Here is an 18833-nt window from a genome sequence, read left to right as displayed (position 1 = left end):
CGTCTGTGTGTATTTATCGTGCACTTTTTGGTTTAATTAAACCAGGGGTCCTCAGTCACAGTCCTGGAGGGCCGCAGTGGCTACAGGTTTTCATTCACTGCACGCCCAACCTACCCAGAAAGGGGTCTCTCTCTGAACTGCCTTTCCCAAGGTTTCTTCCATTTTTTCCCTACTGGGTTGTTTTTTGGGGAGTTTTTCCTTGTCTTCTTAGAGTGTCAAGACTGAGGGGCTGTCAAGAGGGCAGGGCCTGTTAAAGCCCATTGTGGCACTCCTTGTGTGATTTTGGGCTATACAAAAATAAATTGTATTGTATTGTATTCAGGGCGCTTTCCCAATTAGAACTCAGCCCCTGCTGTTAATGAAACTTGCTATTTAACTCTAGGTCTTGTTAGCCGCTTTCATTCATCAAAAACAAATTTTAGTTACGTTGTTGATCAGAGGTCCTCACTTACAGTTCTGGAGGTCGGCACTGGCTGCAGGTTTTCAATTCAACCAATTTCTTAATTAGAACCCATTTATTTACTACAAAAGTAATACAAGTGCTGAGATTTTAGTTATCTTGCCTGTTACAATTCAAAACCCTTAATTGCCTGTTTTAGTTTTTGGCAGCTGCATTTAAGTTTTAATTGTTGCCTGTTTAATTAAGCAGACATAACTTAATGATGAAATGCAGATAACCAATAAACCAGCAGCTCTCCAGGTAAAACCTGTGAATGCGCACAATGAAGTATCTGTGCTAAAAAAATAGAGGGGAATTGGAAGGACCATTAAGTTTAAATCTGTTAAAACTGCTAAGACCCCTGAATTAAATACTTGGAAGGAAAGTGAAGAAAAAAAAGTGAAGGACTGAGAATTACTCCTCCATTTTAGCTTTCAAATCATTTGGATGATATCCTTAGAAAGGGGAAGAAAATCTAGGATATGAGAATGACCTGGCATAGCAGAGTTAAAGCACTGATAAGCCCTGCAACACCACACAAAGTCTGCTTGTGGTCAGCTTTAGAGCAGGCAGGCAGTGTGATGTAGTGGTTAAGACATTTTACTTCAAACCCGGAGCTTATGGGTTCAAATCCCTCTGCTGACACTGTGTGGCCATGAGCAGGTCACTCAACCTGCCTTTAAGTTAGGGCGGCACGGTGGCGCAGTGGTAGCACTGCTGCCTCACAGTAAGGAGAGCCGAGTTTGCATGTTCTCCCCATGACTGTGTGGGTTTCCTCTGGGTGCTCCGGTTTCCTCACACAGTCCAAAGACATGCAAGTTAGGTACATTGGCGATCCCAAATTGTCCCTAGTGTGTGCTTGGTGTGTGGGTGTGTGTGTGTGTGTGCCCTACAGTGGGCTGGCACCCTGCCCGGGGTTTGTTCCCTGCCTTGCGCCCTGTGCTGGCTGGGATTGGCTCCAGCAGACCCTCGTGACCCTGTGTTAAGATATAGCGGGTTGGACAATGACTGACTGACTGACTAATTTTAACTTGCACCTCTTTTACACGTGATAAGTAACAGAAGAATGGCTTCCTCATATTTACTTACCAGCCACGGCCACTCAGGAATACACAGTGAGCACTGGGCAGGGTCCTAACTGGCAACATTGCGGTTTGCATCTCGATGTCTTAGCCATTTGGCTACCATGCCTGGAGGCAAAGGTGCAAGACTGAAACTGAATCATGCCACTGTCAAAAAATTAGGTATAAACAGAGGGGGAAAGCCAGGTAAAAATCATGGTGCAAAAACACACGTGTCACCAAATGAAGGTGAAGTGCTGTGACCATTGTGATTATTCACTGAGAATGTGGGAGGGGTGTGGCCAAGCAAGAGACAGGCAGCTGTTCCAGATGTGACTGGCCACAGAGGATCTGGCAAGATATGTCATGTGAAAGGATGAGTATCTTAAAAATAGCAGAGGATGGTGTGGCTAGGGTGGTGCTCTTTACACCTCATGATTGCTGGTTCAGTTCTCACATTTGTAGTAGCAGTAAGAGCACAGAGAAATTCTCACTTTCGTGCGCAACCAACATGGAGCACATCATGTCTCTGTCTTAGCCACTAAGCTTCCTTGTGCACCAACTTTAAATACATCTACAAATAGTTCTAAGAAATCCTGATCTTGTATGTTGCCTTGGAGAACTCTATAATAATCAACTTTATCCACAAAGTGATTTGCTTTTCTCAGGTGTACAATCAAAGATAACGCAAGGTTCTTTAGCACTATTTACTTGCCTTTCTTGAAACCTCTTCATGTTTAAAATCCTTTATATTATAGAGCCTTCAGATATTAGAGACAAGAAAGTCAAATGATTTCCTTTTTTGATTGTATAACAGATTGCATTCCAACTACATATTCTTTAAACTCTTCGACTGCAATTGCACAATGAAAGATATAGAAGTCATTTTTTAGAAAGAATTTGCAAGCTTTACCTAACTGAGCATGTTGCTTATGTAATCCAAATGTTCTGAGCACTTAAATGGCCCATGCCATATTCTTCAGTCCCTCCATCCTATTAACAAACCTTCTAATCTCTGAGCATGGGGTTCATGAGGTCACTGGAAAGGGGTGTCTGCTGTTTCTTTGCAAAATGACGAAGAGTGAAGTCTTTAGAGTCCTGGTGCTTCCTGTCTTGATAGATGGTTGCGAGACATGGACGCTATCCAGTGGTCTGGACTCCTTCGGTACTGTGTCTCTTCAGAGAATCCTTGGGTACTGCTGGTTTGCCTTTGTGTCAAATGAACGGTTGCTCATGGGGTCCCGAAGGAGGCTTATTGCCTGCATTGTGAGGGAGAGTCAGTTATGGCATTATGGCCATGTGGCCTGATTCCCCAAGGGTGATCGTCATTCTCACTTTCATGTGTGACCAGCATGGAGCACATCATGTCTCTGACTTAGCCACTAAGCTTCCTTGTGCAACAAACCAAGCGGCTGGACCAAGCCAAGGGGACGCCCACATAACACCTAGCAGAGGTAGATAGAGGGTCATTTCCGGAGGGTGAGATTGGACTTTGTGTCTGCCTAGGGGGATGCCTACCAGGATCCTGAGCTGGTTCGTCATGTGGTGGGTGCAGCAACGCGCTGTACCAGTGAATGCTCCCCAACCTCACCTGATCTGTAATCTCAGGGTCAATTTCTTAAAATGCAGCCCAGAATTCTCTTCACTGTTATGGGGTGTAGTCCTCTCAGCATTTCATTTGTCGCGGTACCTGTTCTGACTCATCAGGAAACCAGATAAGTAAATATTTTTGATATTTTGATAATTTAATAATGGTAATTACTAATTAATTACATTTACAGGGTGCTTTTCTCACTACTCAAAGTGCTTTACATAGACAGAGAGGAACCACTTCAGCCACCACCAAAGTGCATCACCCACCTGGATAATGAGACGGCAGTGATTACTGTGCCAGTACACTCACCACACATTAGCTGTTAGGTGGTGAAGTGGTGAAAGAGACAGGGGACGAATAGAGGGCCAGAATGGACAAGAACATGATGGGCAATTTAACCTGCTCATCAGGATACACCCTATTCTTTTCGAAAGATGCCCAGGGACCTTTTATGACCACAGAGAGTGAGGACTTCAGCATTATATTTCATCCATTTTTACAGCACTAGGGTATTGGGATCCCCATACAGATAACAGGGTAAGCACCCACTGCTGGCATCACTAACATCACTTCCAGCAGCAATCCAAGGTTTTCCTAGATGGTCTCCCATCGAGTACTGGCTGGGCATGAATATGCTTAGCTTCAGGTGGATGATCTCTTCTGAAGCGCATGTGGTATGGGAGATGCATGCAAAGGGCAAAACACACAGACCCAGACAAGAGGTAAGAATCACAGTCATAACTCGAAAACCAGACAAGACATGAAAATCAAGTACAAAGAGAATTACAATAAGGGTTTGAAAGATTTATCCATAGATTGGATAGATTTTAGTGCAACCGCTGACCTATTTATCCCTTCTGCTGATGAACTCGAGGTCACGGAGACCACACTCCTAGTAACATGGGGCACAACTAACTACAGTACACTGTCATGCACGTGCGAGTAGGAGGGTGTTGTATGGACCAAATGAAGGTAATTCAACATCAGGCCAGGGGTTGGCAGGGTGCACTAAACCTTCTCCTGTTATCTCTGCAGACCATCTGCAGGAAAACCTGTCTGACTCATCAATGAATATGTCATTTCCGGTTCCGGTGCCTAGGCTGACGTCACTTCCGGTTCCAGCACCTACGACGATACCACTTCCAGTTCCTTCACCTACAACGACATCAGAAGAAGGTCACTTCCTATTCCCCTACGTCACTTCTGGTCTTGTCAGTTAAAACTGCCATCTTCTCAAACCTCAAGCAGTTCATGTCTGGACTCCATCAGAGACACTTCTGTCTACAAAAAAAAACAACTGCAACCAGTGATAATATATGGGTGGCTGCCCCAAACATTTTTAAGTGAGTCGAGTCTGAACCTTTTACAACACAAAATGACTTCCACTATAGGAAAAGGCTATAAGACCCCAAAATTCAGTCCTAATCATGACAGTACCCTTACTCCATCTACTGTAAGCACCCCAACTATTGGGAAGGAGGTTCAATGAGCCACACCTCTTGCTGGTGAATAGCGATAGCCATTACTCCTTTTCATATTTCCGTATTGTTGACTGGTAAGCATTCTTCCGTTATCCTGACCAATGGTAGAACTGCAAAAAAAGAGCTTCTGTAGTGTCCCTCTGTCTTTAAATTCTAAAAGAAATCACTTTTACCTGAGTTTCAACTATTTTCCCACTGGTGAAATGTAGAGAAAAAATAAAACCAAGCATCAAAAGAGATAAAGGAGCACATGTTTTATAGATCATGACAGCCTTTATGTTTGTGGCCAGCACTCAAAATTTGTTGACTGCATAAAGCTTTTGTTCTGCCTTAAGAATTTCGGTGCAATTCATGTCAGGGACTTAATTACTCACATACGGCAGACATGAAAAAACTTTTGAAAACAGTAGGTCAACATAGATCAAGCATGTTCATTTTATAAGATTATAGCAAAGGTGCCTTGTTTTTCTGTTGAAATGGAGCCAGCTAATGTTAAAAACAAAATAAAACAAGTAAACTGAAAGTGTTGGCATATTGACACAAGAACATCAAACATATCTTGTGGAGGTGCCAAGGTGGGGAAACTGGCTTCCCAACAACTAAGGAGGGTGGTTATTTACTCAGATGGGGGACCATAATGGAACAATATGGATGGACAGGCATCCCAGCTGGGGTACTTGCGGGATACCTTTCATGGCAGGAAAGATACAATACAATACAATTTATTTTTGTATAGTCCAAAATCACACAAGAAGTGCCGCAATGGGCTTTAACAAGCCCTGCCTCTTGACAGCCCCCTAACCTTGACTCTTTACAAGTACGGAGCAGAATTTAACAGTAGATGATATCACATAATATGATTTGGATTTGTTTAGAGTCCTGGAGACCTCATCCATCAAGCTGCCTCACCCATTTTGCCATTCCACAGCTGAAACAGTGCTGGGCCAGCCAATCCGATGAAAGGACCCCTCTACCCCACGATTCCTGCGATCATCCATCAGGGATGATTTTACCTTAAGCAGGCAAAACAACTTGGCAGGTGGACCGTGGCACCAAGTGCCACATTTGAGTACCAAGAAGAGAAACAGAATAGGTGAGTGTTAGTATCAGATTATAACTATCATGTTACTTATGTTTTAGTGCTAATGACTGACAACAGAGATGCAGTCTGTACAGTTAATCAGCAGCTCTAGTCAGGATATGCTAAACTGAAGTAGTGAGTCTTCAGCTGGGATTTAAAAGCTGAGACCGAAGGGGCATCTATTATAGTAGCAGGCAGACCATTCCACAGTTTAGGGGTCCTGTAACTAAAAGCTCAACCACCCACTGTTATTTTATTAATCCTTGGAATCCTAAGCAGACCGGCATCTTGAGATCTTAATGTGCGCTCTGGTTTGTAAGTCATGATAAGTTCAGACAAGCCGGACCTTGGCCATTTAATGCTTTATATGTTAAAAGGAGGATTTTGAAATCTGCCCTAAACTTAACCGGGAGCCAGTGTAAGGATTTAAGAACTGGAATTATGTGTTCGTATTTTCTTGTTCTTGTAATAATTCTTGCAGTGGCATTTTGGATTAACTGGAGGCTGTATAAAGAACAGTTTGAACATCCAGTGAACACCGCATTGCAGTAGTCAATCCTACTAGAAATAAATGCGTGAATTAATTTCTCAGAATCCTGTTTATGTAGAAAGTGCCTTAATTTCCCAACATTTTTAAGACAGAAGAAACAGGATTTGGACAGCTTTGTAATATGCGCTTTAAATGACATGCTAGAGTCAAAGATAACTCCGAGATTGCATGCTGATTCAGTGAAATTAATGGGGATTCCAACTGAGTTAAATGATGACAAAATATTGCTGTGATCAGCGTCATTCCTTCCAACAATTAACATCTCTGTTTTATCTGTGTTTAACGACAAGTAGTTCTCATCCATCCACTCTTTTAATTCACTAACACAACTAATTAAAGACAACATCGGAGAAACTTCATTTGATCTAAATGAAAGGTATAACTGGGTGTCATCTGCATACGAGTGAAAATTAACATTATGTTTCCTAATGATAGATCCCAGTGGAAGCATGTAAAGTGAAAACAGTAAAGGTTCCAGTACTGAGCCCTGTGGGACACCATATTGAACTTCTGTGTATAATGATGGAGTACTATCAGCACATTTCTGTACATATTGGAATCGATTTGATAAATAAGAACTAAACCAAGCGAGCACGGGGCCTGTAAGACCAACATCATTTTCTACCCTGTGCAGTAAAATAGAATGATCAATGGTGTCAAATGCTGCACTTAAGTCCAACAACATAATTACAGTGGAGTTTCCTTCATCAGAGGATATCAGAATGTCATTTACAACCTGTACGTTGTAGTATGTAAGGTGTGACTGAAGTTGACTAGCGACTACTTTTTCTAGTATTTAGAGAGAAACGGTAAATTTGAAATAGGCCTATAATTATTTAGTATGTGTGGGTCTAGGTCTGACTTTTTAAGTAATGGTTTAATAACTGACACTTTTAGTGCATCAGGTACTGTGCCATGCAATAATGAACTATTGATAATGTTTAAAATAGGCGCTGCAAGAACGTCCATTAAACTTTTTACTAGTTTTGTTGGCACTGGATCTAGGAAACAAGTAGTGGGCTTCATTTTAGTAATTAAAGTTAAGACTTTCTGCTCAGTTACAGGATTAAAATTACTAAAGTGCTGAATGCAATGTGCGGCAGGGTCTGCTAAGCTAATATGCAGTTTGTACTGTGATGCTGTGGGGAGAGGACTCACAACTTTTAAAGGAGGTTCTGCCTGACCCATAAGTGCATCTATATGGCAGCAGAAGTACTCCTGTGTCTGGTATAAAAAAAGCTGCTCAACCTCATCCAGTCAGGAGGTGGAGAACAAAGCTTGTCTGGAGGAGAGTAAAGGAGAATTAGTACTGTATATGAATTGTGCAATTGTGAGTACTTTTTTGAAGAAAGAACCTGAAAAAGTTATTTGTAAATCATTAAATTTACTTTATTTTGAACCATTTGTAATGTACATGCACCGTGTCTCGAGTCTGGTGTTCTGTGGCACCCCCTACCTGTCACACTTAGTAAATATAAAGTAACTTCTTCACTAAAACTTTAGAGCCTTTGTCCCGTTTGGATGCTTTTATTGTTGTGTAGTACTTTACAACATTACTTCTTACAAAACAAAAATCAATTATTGGAAGTGAAAGTAGAGAAGTGGCATAAATGCAACCCATCGCTGGAACTAACACAAAGTAGATTTACCCATCAATGCGTCATCTCTGAGTGATGTGTAAAGGTGGACCTGTGACAGCAACCCAAGAGCCGCTTTTCCTCTTTTTAACATTCTTTCATGTGTTTTAGCTTTATATTATGTGCATTCTAAACTTTTTTGCAAAACAAAAAATAATAATATGGTAATAATAATGTGGATGTGTGACTGCTTACCACGTTCATCTCTTCCTGCAGTTCCATTTGACATCCCAATTTTACAAGTAAGACATCCAGAACAGAAAAAGCAATACCTTCTATGATAAAAACCAAAAGTAAAAGATAAATAAAGAGACTGCAGCAACAACAAAGCCTACCCAGATACAATATACTCCACTACACACATGAAGAAGCTACAGCAGCGACAATCAAGAGGATCATTAAACACCATGATATTGTACACCCTACCAGTTCAGTCCATTACCGTGACCATAATCATTGCATTTCAAGACTGGGTTGGTCCCTTTGTCAAATTAAACCTCTCTTCTTACTTGAATTCTTCTGATTTATATTTTCGATTCTACTCCATTTGTGCCACTTTTTTTTTTTTATTATTAATTTATTACAATCCATACAAAGCAATCAAGTTTTTACAAAAAGAAAAATTGAGTTAAGAACAGATCGATCCCCACCCCTGAGAGAGAGAGCAAGCCAAACGGTGTTAAATTTAAGGCTTGTAAACATACCTAAATTAATAAATTCTCTGTGCTTTATGAACTTATTTTAAAATATTACTGACTTTTTTTAATGTAACCAGAGTGGGAGCCCGTTTAGTGCCTCCTGACACCTGCCATTTTGACACGAACACTCAATATGTAAAAAGTGCAGCATTCAGTAAACTAATTAAGCACAAACAGGGAGGGATGAGTACAGGGAGACTGTAAAATGCAAAAGGAAACACCAGAAAAAGAAACTGCTTCTTACCAAAAGGGCTTGACCTACTGAATGTCTGGAAGGCCTACCTGCCCAATTCTCCATCTCTTAAGTACTCGCAGAACACACTCAGTCAGGACCAGTATCATATACACATTATGAGTGCCATGTAGGACAAAAGGGCATCCCAGCTGGACGACGACATGTCCTCCTACAAAGCTGGAAGATGCCAGGGGATGGACGAGCAGAAACCGGAAGCCAGGAGCAGGTCTATCTCCCATACATTAGATGGCAGTGGTCTACTAGAGGTGTCCCAGTTTGGACACCTACAAGGGTTCATGGGAACTGGAGGTTGGATGTGCAACCCTGTTGGGGTACCTAGATGCCACAAGAGTGTGCTGCCCGGAACAACCCAGAAATGCTCCCCGCAAGTCATGGTGGGTCACCGGAAGCCATTCTGGGTGATATATAAAATAGAAGAGTGGGCAGCACACAACTGGAGGCAGAAGTAGAGGAAAAAGTTTCATAGTGTTGTGTGATTTTTGGCTGTGCTTTTTTCTATAAAACTGCTTGAAGGATTTAACATCCATTATTTAAAGTTGTGACTGTGTTGGGCATAATTGGGTTTGGGGCTCAGTGACACCCCTTACTGGTTACATTCATTCATTTATTTTCTGTCACACACAGACTCATGGGAGGCAGCCAATGGACTTGAATAAATGTAAAACGCCGGGTCAGGGGCTGATGAAGTGCACTAATGTCTTTTCTCCCTCCTCTGCAGATCATCACAAGGAAAGACCACCTAAATCCCAACCAGGTTCCGCTTCTGGTTTCTGACCATGCCCTGCTCATGACCTCACTTTTTCCTGTGTCCCACTGGACCCTCCTCTTCCTTCCCACCATCTATAAAGCCAGCCACTTTCCGTTCCCAGTGAGTCCCATCTTGGACTCAGTCTTTTAAGATTACTCGGGTTATTAGTGCACTGATTAATTTTTCAAAGAGCAGGTCAGGTCAGGTAAAGTTGGGGAGCATGCAGTGGTACAGCGCGTTGCTGAACCACCACATGATGAAACACCTCAAGATCCCAGGCAGACACACGGTCCAGTCCCACCCTCATGAAATGACCATCTATCTGCTGCACTTGGCCTGGTCCAATCACTTGGATCCTTAACAATGAGGTAATGTGCCTTATTCGCCACACAGTCAAACCAGCAGTACCCAAGGATTCTCCGAAGAGACACAGTACCAAAGGAGTCAAGTCTTCGTCTGAGGTCACTGGAAGTCCATGTCTCGCAACCATATAGCAAAACAGGAAGCACCAGGACTCTACAGACTTGGACCTTTACCCTTTTGCAAAGATATCATTTTCATTGTTTATTATTTTTATAGATATTGTTTTCTATGTATTTTTTTATTGTCTATAATATACGGGGTGGAACTCCAAACCATTATTTTGTCTCTTGTGCTTCCTTTCACATTCCCTAACCTGCTTATTTCACTGTGTATGGGATGGCATCTATCCCAATAGTACTGCATGCAAGGCAGAAACCAGCCATCGACTGGACCGTCACAGATCACATTCATTTCTGGCCCCCTCAGAGCTACCAGTTAACAAAATCTAACCATCATTGATCATCTCTGAGGAAAATGGAATATTTAACAAATCCAAGGCAGTGTACAAAGTCCACAGAGTGCCATGTAAGTCAGACCCAGGCTGTTGGGATGGTGAGGGAACAACGATAACCAGAGCGCCACCTTGTGGCCCTTCCATATTTGAAATGCAGACAGAAATACAAATCTTGGCAAAAGTATATCAGTCATGTAAGTCGTGATTAGATCTGCCTCCCCAAGCAATATTTCCATGGTTACAAGGAAAAAAGAACTTTAAAGTAAGATACAAAAGGATGGGCTTTTGCTTTATATGAGAAAGAAAAGCGTTTCACAAGCTAGACAGCCATAGTGCCGCATTATTAGATCTAAATTCAGCCTATGGCACGCTGCCCATTCTCTCTTTTATTGATCTGAATTTTATACCATTGTTAACCAACATACGGCATTCTGTTTCTGTCAATTGCTACACAAAAGATTTTAAAGCCACTTCTTCATTCAAGCATTCAGATGAAAAGATTTTAAATGAATTGTTTACCACCAAGCTATTGGAACTTAGAAAACATAATCATTTACAAGATAATGTCCTTATCGCACTGTTAAAATGAAACAATATGGAAAAATAATCAAGAGCAAACATTACATTCCAAAGCAACTGCAGCACAAGAAGCCTTACTACAAAAATTCCCTTTAATCTGACAACGTTTCATTTCAATATTCAGTTATTGGAAACTGATTCATCAATCAGAATTTATTTCAGATAGTGCCCTTAAATAGTTAATTATGGTTGCAAAACACAACACACACTGATGTGAAGGTGCATTTTGGATAACTGAGGTGAAAACTAACGTGTTGTAGTTACTGTTGCTTTATTTCCTTCCTAACTCTTCAGGAGGACTTTGGTGACTGTCAGTATTCACAGAAATAACAAAAGCTAAAATATCTGATGTTTCATAGAAAGGAGATGAAATCTCAAAAGATCAAGAGGCTGATCGTTTAACTGTCACCGAGCAAGCTGAATAAAGAGGTCTGTTCTGCAAGGAGTGGGTGCTGTGTGTGGAAAAGAGGAAAAAATCCAAGTGAACTGACACACTGAGTTGGTATCGAAAAGTCAAGTGGCTTATTGTCATACTATCCATACACCATATTGCAGCGTACAGTGGCAGGAAATAACACTAACCGGGGCTGCATTACATATACATAAGACAAGTACAGAATTACACTAAAAAAACATAGATAAAGAACTAAATTATTAAATATGCATACATAATACAACAACTAATAATAAAAAAACAGCAGTAGGAGCATATATAACCAATGTACAGCATATAAATAAATTACTGGGAACAGATCAGGAGACGGGGGCAGCAGAGAGTTCAGAGTCCAGACAGCCAAGGGGTAGAAGCTGTTACAGAGCCTGGCAGTAATGGTCCAGATGCTACCTTCGGCCAGATGGAAGCTGGACAGGGGGACTTGTGAGAGGAGTGGGTGTGCTCCTTCACAATTCTATACCATTTGTGGATGCAACGCTTTATAAAGATGACTTTAATGGAATGCCCAATGATCATTTCTGCTGTATACACTTTCCATTGTAGGGTCTTATGGTCAGAGACACTGCAGTTCCCAAACCAGACAGTGGTGCAGCTGGTCAGAAAGCTCTTGATGGTCCCCCTGTAGAATGCGGCAAGAACTGGGGGCGGAGGTAGGTTTGCCTGACTCATCACCATTACTGATTAGACCTAACATCATTATGTCCTCCACAGACTTAATGAGGGTTTAGAGCTGTACGCAGCCATACAGTAGTTAGTCAGCACAATGAATAGAAGTGGGCAGAATACACAACCCTGGGGGGGCACCAGTGCTCAGTGTGATGGTACTGCAAAAGGTGCTTCCGGCGCAAACTGTCTGGGATCTCTCTATTAGGAAGGCATTTACCATATTAATTTATCAGTCAAAGAGTAACAGATTAGTAACAATAACTGTGTGTTATCAAATCAAATACCAATAAGAGATATGATGAATGCAGGTTAATACACACTGCAACTGATAAAACAACCAGGAGGGTTTTGTTCTGATAGTAAAAGAATTATACAATTAATTATAATACTGAAATTATACATTAGATAGATAGATAGATAGATAGATAGATAGATAGATAGATAGATAGATAGATAGATAGATAGATAGATAGATAGATAGATAGATAGATAGATAGATAGATAGATAGATAGATAGACATTGTATTTCACCCCTGCAGCAATTTCCAGGTTAAGGGCCTTGCTGAAAGGCCCAACAGAGTAGGATCTATTTTCAAATCGCTCAGTCCAGAGCAGAGATTACAGGGCTGAAACCAGTCCTGGCAGCATCAGTGGTACATCAGGAGATAACTGTAAGCAGGGTGCCAGTCTATCAGAGGGCAGACTCCCTCAGTTGGTACCAATGAACTTAACCTGCATGTCTTTAAGTTGCTAAGACAAGATTACATTTTCAATATTGCTTTTTAAGATGTCTGTGCATAAATATATCATTCCATTCAAAAGCAAGATCAATTTCATTATTTGTGATTCAGTTTCACAGCATTCCGACAATCTGCTCTTAGTCTCAGAATGAAAGTTCACATGAAATCTTGCAGTTTATAAAACTACAAACTGAGAAAGTTTATCTGTTCAGTTTAGCACCACAAATGTTAGGCAGGGATAAAGGGTCTGCTTTCAGAAATCTAAGTGTTATTGCAGTTATTTAATTTATGGATTGTGTTAGAAAAAGATACAGCAAATCAGTGAAAGCATCTGACATTACAAATAAAGGTAACCAGATATGCACAGAAACTCACTGAGCATGGAATCGATGAAATGGAAACTCCAGAGTTTCTCAGCCTGCGCCTTTCAATAATCAAGTAGGTGAGCTTATTAAGCAAACAGATGTTTGGATTTCCTAAAGCAATAAATTAAATTGTTTCAGGATTTTTACCGCATTTATGATTTAGCAATTTGTACACAGTATGCAAACATTTCCACGCCTTGTGTAATTAATTATATGTCAATAACATTACATTTTCAAACTTAATATTCAACCCAATTCAGGGTTGGGTGGCCCAGAAAATATCCTAAAAGTGTCATACACAAAGCAGAAACAAGTCCTGGACGGGGTGCCAGTCCATTACACACTCTTTAAAATACGACTTCTACAATGGCACTTTTACTAGGCTGAGTGGTTCCTTGTGGAACTATTGCTTGACAAAGTACCATTCATTCTAGGGAAGGGTTCTTTGCATTTAAAATTAGTTCTTTAGTCTTTGAAAAATGTTCCTATTATCCAGAGAAAACAGAAATCTTTCAGGTATTGTAGGACTGCTAGCAGGATACTAACAGATTAGGGAAACTTGATCTGTGTGATTGTATGCAGCGAAAGACCTTTTAAAATTAGGAGCCTGCTGGTTTTTCACAAATAGTCTATTTCTGGTTATCCAAATAAATAAAAGTTCTTTCCTGATCCATCATGTGAATGGTTCTTTTCAGGAACCAAATATAGTCCTCCTAATGCATTGCTTTGTGGAACCACTCAGGCACCTTTATTTTTTCAGATTGCAGGGCCACTGACTTTCACAGAGTTAGGTTAGACTGAAGAGTCTGCACATCTGTGGGCATGCGCGAGGAAAACCCACACCGAGTGGGCCCGCTCTACCTGGACAGCCAGAGGGCACAGGATTCAAAACCGGGCCCTGCAAGGCAGCAGCGCTTACGGCTGGAAAATCAGCGACTTCATTCTGCCATACAACGCAATGCAGTGGTGCTCAGTAAAAGCGACACTTTACACATCATGGGAGTCAAAAATAATGACACAATAAAACATGATACAGAACCATAGAAAACAAAAACAATGTTTAATATACTGTTGTATTTACATATTTTGCATTTGGGAACGATGGATTTGGATGTTTTATTTACAGACTGAACACTGCTATCCTAATACTGTACATTACTTACAGCGGACAAAGTGATCGTGTAACAGCGCGCGTAAAGGGAGAGGACAGTCGTTTTCATTGACACGTTTTACTGCAGAGATTTTCATTAACTGGACACTTCAAAACTAATTCATAAATAAAATGTAACTATAATAACACAATGAACTCGCGTCTCATTCTGGAGTGGTTCCTACCTTTCGTCCAGCCCTGCCGTAAAAGCCATCGGTAAAACTCCACACCGAATAGGAGAAACGGCTGCTGGGTGAGTGTTTCTATTCCACTGACAATATCACAATTAGCACGGCCGTCAGGCTTGGAATGCATTTATTAATTTAGCCTTCAGAAAACACAAGTTTGAAACCACTGAATGGCTCCAGATATTACCAAAAACCCTCCAACACCGGTGTTGAATTTCTGTCCGGATTGGGTTTTCGGGTTTTTCTTGCATGAATTTTCACTGGGACGCTACGATTTCTCTCCATGACGTGACGATTCTAAAGAGTCGCCCTGAATGTACCCAGTGACGGACTGGTGTGTGGCATATTTGGGCTGATTAATGCCGTGTTTTGCCCAACGGTGTTTGGACAGGCTTTAGCAGTCTATGACCAAAAACAACTTCACAAGATGGATGACTACGTTAAGAAGTTACTACTTTTTGCTTTCATGTATATGTGCTAAATGATAGATAGATAGATAGATAGATAGATAGATAGATAGATAGATAGATAGATAAATAGGCGTGTTCTTAAGCTATCCGTGAGATTCAAATATAACTAAATGAGTTTCATTATAAAAATAAATAACAGTCTGGCGTAACATAAGCCAAACCAAAGCAGATACTAATAAGGAGAAACACCTAGCAAGTTAAAATCTTCTCAAACCTCAAGTTGGAAAGGCGCTATATAACAGATAGCACAAGCACAATAAGACAGGGAAAAAAAAAACTGCACTGGTGTCACGTGATTTTAAACATCGTTTCTTCGAAAATGAAATTTGAGAGCAGTCCGGCTACACACACTTTGAAGTAGTTTTACGAGCACCTTGGTTTTTCTTTCACAAATATGTTAAACAGTAAAGTAACTGGGACGGTGAACTGTGCAAAGCGCATGTGTGTGTATGAAAGCGATCGTCATGGAATAAGGCATGAGAGCGGCAGAAGGAATTTGCGGCGCTTTCTGTCTATTTATACATGCAGCGCCAGCTCGGCACCTTGAATAATTAAATGTGATAGGAATAGAGCTAGTCCAGCCTGCTTTTGGACCCGAGAATACGGAATTGCGCGAGCGTGCTGGATACATCAGATCATTGCTAAGCTCGACGTCGGGCGCTTCTTAACGGCTTCTTTAAAGATCATTTAGCTTGTGTTGGGACATATAATTCAGCTCAGAGCCCTCCATCATCCTCATACACATTTCATTGGCGACTCGAGTGTAAGTATTTGCTACAAGTATTTGAGTGCTGGGCGCCCTGTCGAAGTTTTGTCCTTGCCTTTAGCTTGATGAGTCCTACCAACGGCCAACTTTTAATGGGGAAAAGGCTCACAATGTTTGTCTGTGTGAAAATATATAAGTTAAACGAGCCCAATGATCTCAACTGGGGTGCACCCTGAGGTCGGGCTGAGCTGTTAAGCGACATATTTGCTTATATCTAAAATCCACTTTGCTCTCAATTGCCGTTTACCCCTCACTGCTTTGAAGAACCGGTTCGTATCCGTCCAGCCTTCAGACTGCAGTAGGGACTTGTCTTTCTCCACTCACGCACGCTATCTTGGCTGAGCCGACTGCGTGTTTATTCTGAGCTCTCCAACTGTTGCTTACGTGTGTATTACGAGCGCTCTGCCATACGGTTTATTATTATTGCAGCGGTTAAGGATGGTTGACGTCCCAGTGTGTTGTAACAGTCGCAGCCTCAAGGGGAACGCGAATATTTGTTTATTTTAAGCTGGCATCGTAGTGACAGTACTGAAATTTAATTATTTCTTTCTGCCACATCTGTTTATACATTATTACTGATATCTGTATGGTTTCGTTCAGCTAAATGTTATTCATTTCGAATAAAATTGCATTGAAAAGGCATTATTTCATGTTATTTCACTTTCCTTCTTTTTCTATTCTGACTATTTTTTAATTCAGTAGTAAATCTGTGCGTCCAGTTCGCGTATCTAGTACAGTATTGGTATGAGTAGCCGCCAGTCGCCTCGTTGTAAAATAAATGTCTTGAGTCCATTGTCCTAATAAAAAACAAAAAAGTGGGAATCATTTCAGAAGCTCCTAGGAATATCAAGTCTTTCGCCAATTACTTTTTTTCCCAGGATATACATTTTGAACTTGAACAGGCTACTTTATTTCTTTGAATCCCGGAAGAATGATATTGGTTGGCTGTTAAACTTTGAACACGTCCTTTTTTTATTACAGTACTTTGACTGATGCGTGTGCGAGACTAGCAACGTGATTTATATAAAACATGCTAGTAGGAATGCTGAAGTTAAATATTATCTTTTAAAGGTGTTTTTAAGGAGGCTATAAAGTTATGGCATAGACGTAAGTACCTCAATCAACAGCTCATATTTCTAATGTTAATATATTAATGGTAAAACATGATGAATGAATTACCCGTCATTTTAGTCGGCACGCGGGGAGCAGCGGGAATAGGTAAAGGACTAAAAGCACACTGGACGGGACGCCACTTAATTACAGTACGTACTGACGCACGCTAAATTACAGTCTCCATTGAAAGCTCCAATACTGGGCTGATAAGCAGCAAATAAATAGGCAAAGAGGAAAATTAAAAGAAGTGAGAGCACATGTTCTACTTCACAGGGCAATTTCCCTTTATATAGCGCCTTTCAAAGCGTAGATTATCACGCTACATTACCAGATAATTGGTATTCTGATTAAATGACTCATCTCATTAACAACACACTTATAATTTAAGCGCACTCATTATAGTAACATCAAACTTTTGTATGGTTAGCTTTGAAGTATAGTGTACTACAAATTATGTGTTGCAACAACACTAAAGTCCGACTGATTAAATATCCATTTCCCGACCGTGACGTGTCATATTGTCACCTGCCACCGACTGCCAGTTTAACAAAATTACAGAAAGCATGACAAAAGGAGTGCTGCTTACCATTGCAATGTGCAGTCGCCAAATTGCACGATCATGATACGCGGTTAGAGTCCATGTGGAACAAATCACATTTTCTTATGTTTCCTCCTCCTCTTCACGAAAAGTGTGATTTGAAAGAAAAAAGGGGAAAGAAGGAACCCGAAAGAATCTTCCGCCCCGTTGCGCGATATCCAGTGTGTCCTTCACATTGCAGAATGGAGGTGGAGAAGATTATGAATACTTCTCCCCCTGTGGAATTCGACACGCTCTTTCGTTATAGCCAGCGCACACCTGAGCGCCGCGCAGTGTTTGTCCATCCAGAGTTACGAGACTGAAGAGGAGCTGGCTGACACCGCCCCTCCCCCGCACTCCCCAAACCCCCGCCTTCCCAGTCCCTCTACTAGTCCACGGGCTCCACCATTCCGAAGCAGAACGCGCCGAGAGAGAGAGAATGAGAGAGAGAGAGAGAGAGAGATCGCACTTGGGAATGCCATTCATTTAATTGTGCTCATGTCAAAACAGCGCGGCAAGACGCAGTCAGAGCACAGCACCGCCGCAAATTACGCGGAAGTGAAAGAAAAATCTAAATGCGAGCCGCTCTTCTTGGACAAACTGTTTCAAACTACATTATATATTCAGAGAGTAAGAAAGTAACACCAGTGTTAGAGACCATTTGGCGCTCATTCATTCTTTCATTCATTCCCAGTAAATAAGGTACGAACATACAACGGGGTGTCAGTCCATCGTGCTGCGCACTAACGACACACTCACAATCATCTTACAGTCTCCATCACATTATTTTCACATAATCTGATAGAACCGTTTACATATATGACGTGTTCCTATTCACTTTCTCAATTTTCCAAAAACAGATCTAAAAGGTATCTGTGTAGTTTCGTTCAAATGGCTAAATGTTTTCCCAAAATGATATTGAAAAGACAACTTTTCATATCATTTCATTTTCCTTCTTTTTCTATTTTATTATGATTATTCTTTCCTTTAACGGTAAATCTCCGTGCCTGGTTCGCGCATATAATACAGTATTGCTTTACGTACAAGACGTCTTGGTTCTCTGAATATTTCAAAACACGAAGAAAGATGTGAAGAGCTCGAGTGTCTTCGGAGTGCACGCACCCTTTGGGCTTAATTTAAAAGAATAATCTCAAGAGCAGAATCAGCCGAAATTAGGTTCTTGCGTAGGACCTCTGTGTTGAACCGCTGCCTCTCCAGAAGCAAGCTGAAGTGATTTGGTCATGGAGTTGAGATGCTACGTTGGTGCTTTGTAAGGTGTGATCCATCTGCACTCTTATACATAATGACGCCATAGTGGTTCTTCAGAGCAATGCCACACAGGAACCATTTTTGGTTTCCTAAAGAAAAATCCTTACGAATATGACTTTATTTATTTAGATCCG

At 41.1% G+C, this 18833-nt stretch overlaps 1 protein-coding gene across 3 annotated transcripts in view; it reads right to left on the bottom strand.

Moving 5' to 3' along the window:
* Nucleotides 1-17794, bottom strand: part of htr4 (5-hydroxytryptamine receptor 4) — a 485679-nt gene extending 467885 nt beyond the window's left edge. For all 3 annotated transcript variants that reach the window (XM_039775641.1, XM_039775643.1, XM_039775642.1), the window contains exon 1: nt 17440-17794. The gene's annotated coding sequence lies outside the window, so the exon portion shown is untranslated. The remainder of the gene's footprint in view (nt 1-17439) is intronic.
* Nucleotides 17795-18833: the final 1039 nt, after the last annotated feature.

The sequence above is a fragment of the Polypterus senegalus genome, chromosome 13 (assembly GCF_016835505.1).
Source record: "Polypterus senegalus isolate Bchr_013 chromosome 13, ASM1683550v1, whole genome shotgun sequence".
Taxonomy (NCBI): Eukaryota; Metazoa; Chordata; class Cladistia; order Polypteriformes; family Polypteridae; genus Polypterus; species Polypterus senegalus.
This window is presented reverse-complemented; position numbering and strand designations above follow the sequence as displayed.